The sequence below is a fragment of the Amblyomma mixtum genome, chromosome 8, assembly GCF_055824585.1.
Source record: "Amblyomma mixtum isolate Tamu chromosome 8, ASM5582458v1, whole genome shotgun sequence".
NCBI lineage: Eukaryota > Metazoa > Arthropoda > Arachnida > Ixodida > Ixodidae > Amblyomma > Amblyomma mixtum.
Genome location: NC_143019.1, coordinates 70,591,425 through 70,598,190, shown reverse-complemented (window position 1 = coordinate 70,598,190; position 6,766 = coordinate 70,591,425). Strand labels below are relative to the sequence as shown.

The 6,766-nt window shown below is 46.8% G+C and overlaps 1 pseudogene; it reads right to left on the bottom strand.

Annotated features, from left to right (window-relative positions):
• Positions 1-477: 477 nt before the first annotated feature.
• LOC149332900 (uncharacterized) lies at positions 478-2,465 on the bottom strand (annotated as a pseudogene).
• Between the last annotated feature and the right edge of the window lie 4,301 nt (positions 2,466-6,766).

The following is a 6,766-nucleotide window of genomic DNA, read 5'->3' as shown; positions in this document are numbered from 1 at the left end:
TTTCTTACTGCGATACCCTCCCTCCCACTGTAATGCCATTTAAGGTGGTGTGGGTACTGTGATAAATATATTAATTAAAAAATGAGCTAGTGTGCCATTATATAAAGCAGTAAGTTGTCTCTTTGTAACACGTATGTTTGCCCAGTACGCCTCTGCTTATCTGCTTACTCACCCTCAAGCAATGTATGCTTAGGTGCGGTAGAAAATATAATCGAGAAAAAAAAGATGAGCTACAAACAATTTTATTATACAAGAAATCAAGTACAAGGCTAGTTATAGCTGTAGACCAGGACAATCTTGACACAAGTGTTTCCATGGTGAAACATTGATAAATACTGAAGGAATGTAATGCACAGGTAAATAAATTATATACAGCGAACTTATACTGTAAAAAATGAGGATTATTTCACTATACAGAAAATAACAGAGACCAAAGAAGGGTACAAAACCTATGAACTGTTCCAATTGAATTATCCACTAATTACGCAGGCCAGCAGATGTTCGCTGCCATGGCACAGCACCACAAGAACTTGAAAAATATGTACAAAACAAATCCCTGCTTTCTGCAGCTGTCCGGCTGTAGTTGTGTCCAGATGGTGGCTGAAGATCAAGCATACCCGATCCACCATCTGAAGACAACTGACCATTGGCTGCATCTCGAGGTTCATCATCAGAAGTGGCAGACATGTAAACGACATCGTCACGAAGAAAGTTGTGAAGCGCACAACATGCCATCACAATATAGTCGGCATTGCTTGGCAGAAGGTTGATGCTGCGTCGAAAGATGCGAAACCGTGACACCATAACCCCGAAAGTATTTTCCACGCACCTTCTGAAAAGCAAATGGTAAATGATAAATTCGGACGCTGCGTTAATGTGACTGTAAAATAGACACAGCAGAATCACCACAATCACCTTGCTCTGCTGAGCCTGTAGTTGAAGATTCTTTTTTCTTTACTTTGGCTCCTGCCAGAATAAGACCGGAGAAAATCCGGCCGAAGCTGGAACGCTTCATCTCCCACAAACACATGGGGTGCTGCCGTCTGTGTGCCTGGCAGGTGTTCTGGTCCAGGGAGCCCAAGACTACTTCTTTCAAGGCACTTGCCAAACCATGACATGTTTAAAGTACCCCCATCGCTTTGCCGACCATATGCACCAACATCAACCATAACGTACTTTAAGTTGCTATCGGCAATCGCCAGCAGCACAATGGAGTAGGTTCCCTGTAATGAGAGTGTATTGCAAACACAGCCAAATCTCAACATGATGCACTGCTACCAAGAACAACATACTTTGTAGTTGTAGTAGAGGCTGCCTGAGTGCGGAGGGGCCTGGATTTGTACGTGTTTACCATCGACTGCTCCAACACAATTTGGAAAGTTGCATTTTTCCTTGAAACCTCTGGCAACTTCCTGCCATTTTTCAGTTGTTGCCACCTGAAATGGAAGCTATTTAAATTATATACATTTTACAATTAAAGCACCAAACTGCTTGTTGAGACTAATAGTGGAGATAAACGGCGAAATCTGCATTCCTGCATGCAGAACTCGGTCTTCAATTGCACCAAAAACTAGTTTAGCTCACTTGTGGATAGAAATGAAGATACAATATATACTTTAAGGTACAAAGGCTGCAATGTTGTCCACAGCAGTCTGCATGTAGAATGAACTGTAGTGGATACTGTTGATATCCCAACACGGAGCTCCAGGGCCACATCCTGCATGTACATGCCTGAAGCCAGGTATCTGGAAAAAAAAATGTACGATTACGAGGCTTTCACTGAAGCTTATTTGCTAGATGTTTTTAGACATTGTGCAAAGTCTACATCTGGGAAGAGCATAAAATTAAAAGGACACTGGAAAATAGCAGCAAACAAAAAGAATGAGATATTAAGGCAAAGTGATTTCAACGTACTGATATGTTTGTGTACGTACCTTATCGTTATTGCCAGCCGTGCTCGCGACGGCAGTGGCTCGCGCACAACATAAGCTTTTGTCAGATGCTCCTCAAGGAAGGAGTGCAACTCCTCAAACTTTTCAGGCGTCATCCTGTAATATTTCTTGAAGTATTCGGGGTCGCCAGACGTAAGCAAAGGCATCTGCACACAGAAATTCTAGTATGAGAACACAAGCAAGAGAGGAATAGAGACAAAATGAATTTTTACAGTATAAACTCACCACTGTGTAGAACACTGACTCTTCCTTGCGGTTCTGTCATATCGGCCGCGTCCACCACCGCTTAGGTACCGGAGCGCTCAATAGAATCCTTTTCTTCTGCAGAAGGTAATACTCTTCCAATAGGAGGAGCTGCTGCGGGCTGAAATGCGCTAGTAGAGCGCCTGCTCGGCCGTCTGCCAGCACCGAAACTTTGCTTGTGGCTGGTGTACTGCTCATCAACAGCTTTTTCTTTTCAAGGAGGTAGTACTCCTCGAGAAGCAAACTACTTTGCGCAACTGACAGGTCCATAGCGAAAGAAACGGAGGCTAGAACGCTCCCTCTAGGGTGCCACGGTTGAATGCTCCGCGTCAAAGATCGCGCGCCGGAGGTTGATCCGTGCGTACCATGCGCAACACTTTGTTGACTTCGCGGCGAGATGCGCGTAGTTGCGTATCTGGTAACAAAGGCAAAAAAAGAAATCTCGAAAACGTTTTATTGAACATTATAATACATCACGGCTCAATATAATTGTCCATGATTACGACACCAACGCCTTCTGCGATGTTTTACATTTATTGCAGCCAAAGAATTTTTGGCCACTGAAAGGCGGCACCGACGGTAGGGTGCCGACGGCACCGACGGCACCGACTGTAATCGTTGACATGTGAAACGGCGGCTGCGATTACCGTCGCAACGACAGTGCGACCGGGCCGTATTTTTTCGTTCGCGTCGCACCATGTGAAACAGCCTTAAGGCAACATGATGAGTCGCGCTCGTCGCAGCAGGTATGGCTTTGTCCGTTGAAAGCGTGATTGACTTAGATCGAAGGCTGATCGCCCGAAGCTCGTTCAGGAAGTCCATTCCTAAAATCACGTCTCGCGAGCATTGCTGTAGGACCAGGGAGGTTGTAGGATAGGTTCGCCCATTTCCTGTAACTCTCGTTATGCAGCGTCCTGACGGTGTAATAAGGTTACCACCTGCGGTGCGGATCAGCAGGCAATCGCAAGGTGTTGTTACTTTCCTGAGTCGGACAGCGAGTGGGCCGCTCATGACAGAATAGTCAGCTCCCGTGCCGACCAAGGCAGTAACCGCGTGACCGTCGACAGTAACTTAGAGGTCACTTGTTCGCGTTCTCATATTGTACGCTGTCTTCGGTGTCCGATCTCGGCTTCGTCGAGTAGTGAGGCTGCTGTGGGCGTACTCCGAAGTTACTTTTCTTGGCAGCGGTAAAAGCTTCAAGTCTGGCCGCGTCGTCATCGTCGTCGGTGTTGACGTCGTAGTTGACGTCGTAGTTGAGGCATCGTCTTGCGTTTTCTTCGATGGAGGATCTTCGTTCTTGTGCTTAGGTCAAGCTCACTTCCAGAGGCTACTTTATTCAGTTTAACCTTCGTGGGCTACAAAGCGCGGTGGCAATGGCGATGGGGAACGTGATAGGCAGGCTCGGCCATGAACATTCTTCGTGAAGCAGAAACTACTAGGTTTCAGCTGGTCGCTGGCCGGGTCGGGGTCGTGGAGCGTCGTAAGAGAACCCTCGGATGCCCAATCTTCTGTAGGGGCAGTGCCGGAGGATGTGACCGGCTTCGCCGCAGTGAAAGCATCGTGGGCGGCGCTGGTCGGGAGTTCTCCACTCGTCGCATTTCCTCGGCTGTGTGCGACTCTCGTAGGACGGATGGTTTGGGGCGAGAGGGCGGCGGTTCAGCGCAGTTGGCTGAGGGCGATAGGGGCTTTGGTTCCGTCGTCGAGGAGCAAGACGGCGCACTGCTGCAGCGTAAGTCATGGCTGAAGGCTTCAGAGGCCGCGTTGTGCTCGCCGCCACACCCAAGGCCTGTTGAACGTCGTACCGGATGATGTCAGTGAACGATGTAAGGTGCGGCTGCGTTCCCGTTGCCAGCAATCGTCGTAGCTCTTCTCGCACAATTTGGTGTATAACCTCCCGCAGATTATCGTTGTTCGCGCTGTCCAGACAGCTTGCTGAGAAAATGCGCTGCTGGCGGTCATACTGGCGGGCTCTGGCATCTAGAGTTTTTTCCACGTTGGATGCCTCATCTACGAATTCCGCGACGGTTTGCGGTGGGTTCCGTACGAGGCCGCCAAAGGGTTGCTGTTTAACGCCTCGCATAAACAGCTTTACCTTTTGTTCTTCCTTCATACTCTCGTCGGCACGCCAGAAGAGACGCTTCATTTCCTTAGTGTACAGTGCAATGGTCTCGTTTGGGTGTTTCATGCGAGACTGTAGCAGCTGCTGGGCTCTCTCCTTCCCCACGACGTTTGTGAAAGCCTTCAGAAGCTTCTCCTCGAAGGTTTCCCAGTTCGTAAGGCTAGTAGCTTCCTCATTTTCAAACCAGATTCTTGATGGACCGTACAAGGGGAAGAAGACGTACCTAAAATATCGTGGCATCGTCCCAACAGTTAAAAATAGCTACACGGTCAAACTCATCCAGCCATTCTTCGGGGTCGGCGCCAGGCGAAGCGTCGAAGGTTGGTGGCACCCGGGGCTGCTGCAGTATGATTGTAGTCGACGTCTGGGGCAATCTAATGGCGGACGTTGCTGTTTGCTTTCGCTTCCGGGTAGGCTCCGGCAGAGTCCCGAACTCAGGTGCAGACGTCGGCTTGTGCGGTGGACTAGACTTAGGTCCTCTGGTGAATGACTCAGAGGGCTGGCGTCACGACTTGCCGGGGGTGTCCGGAACATGAAAGAGTACCCAGCACCGCCACCAGATGTCACGTTGTAGTGACGGCAGTCCAGCGTTGAAGAAGACAGCAACAAGACTTGCAAACAAAGCTCTTTATTTGGGCTGACTTGCGCCCGAAAAAGAACTGAATCACTCGGCGGCGGCGTAAGCAACAAACATGCGCGTCAGTCATCGAACTATGAATTCCCGCTGCTCGCAGCATCGCCTAGTTTAAAACCGGCAAGGAAACTTCGAGATAAGAGGTCAAGATCATCTACAGTAATCTGGAAAAACGTAGATGCAGCTCTTCATGGCTGTGATCAATCGAGATTAGTCCGGTCGCTTCTCGCGTCCCGAACAAAAATGATAACGCCCCCTTCCTGCGGCCTTAAGCGCGAACGAACGGGCACTACAAACATACGTGGCAATATGAATTAATTAGAGCACTAGAACCTTAGACTGAACATGGAAGTGCAAGGAGTCGTTCCAGAACAGAATGAACACTTTATCTGGCGACTTGGCTACAACTCCCAACCCTAATAGACTCGGATCTTGAAGCTCTACATTGCTTGCCAGCAAAGACTGGAAAGGAAGCAGTCATTGTTGTTATATATTTTTCTGTTATCTCTAAAACAGAAATGGGTGGAATGCAGTACCACTCTCAGGGCAAATGAATCTGATGTGCTATTTTTGGAGACCTTAACCCCGGAAACCAAACGGTTACTCTGGGTAGCCCAATCAAAAGGTACCGAACTTAATTATGCTTTCGTGCGGCAGAAAGACCGATGTGTCTTCGCTCGAAAGGCAGAAGGTGATAAGGCTGTTAGGCTCTACGTCGAACATGAACTGGAAAAATTGTAGCGATAAGTCATAGGCGTTTTCAGCTCCAGTCGTTTCTTATCGCCAGATTGGACGGCCTGGGCACAGGCTTTGTTTATCATGACGTAGAATCTTTTCGCAACATTCCTTTATAAAGAAAAAGCCGGCGAACCATTTTTTCTTTCGTCATCTACACGTGCAATGCTTGGGCCACAAGGATGAAGACGACTGCAGTTTTTTTTTCTTCTTTAAGGCATACGTTTGATGTTTCAGACTGTTCAGAAACATCGTTCCAGAATTCTGGTGATACAGTGCACTTTGAAGGTTATGAATTTGAAGCTTTATGCAGAAAAGTTAATATAAGCAGTGGTGTTACAGTTTACATTAAGTAAAATCTTTGCTATGATGTTGCGTCTGATTGCATAGATCTGAATGAAAACATTGAATCGCTTTACGTGAGAACCAGGGCTTTCATATATGGAGTTATATTGGCAGGATGAAACCATGTATTCTATGATATTATTTAATTAATATTAGACAAACTTTCTATAAGAGGACTTCCTGTTATAATTATGAGAGATTTTAATAGCAGTTGCTTCAACTCTCTCATGCATCTAGCACTTTGGTTAATATCTTGTCTTCTTATGGTTTCTGCAATCTTATGAATTCCTCTAATCGCGTGACTGATAATATCGAATCAGTATTAGACCATTGTTTGGTTAGTTGCGAGCACGGCAACATGATGGCTGGTGTCCCTACTGGCGAGCTCAGCGATCATGTATCTCTTTTCTGTTTTATTTGAAGGGGGCACTGCACAGATTTTCCTTGCACATATACGACACACACCACGCGAATGATAATAAATGTCAGCATTGAACATTTCCGTTCTCTTGTGGCCGCTGTAGATTGCCACGAACTTTCAGCAATCCAGAACTCGAATGATCTTACGAGTGTTTCTTGTAAAAAAGAATCGTATTATATAAACTCGTTTTTCCTTCAGTAACAATAAAAAAGAGCAAAAGGGCAAAGAAACCTCATATTACACGTGAGTTACTGATAGAATTAAAGCACGAAGTGAGGTAACGCCATAAAAAGAAAGGCACGGACACGCTATTATAC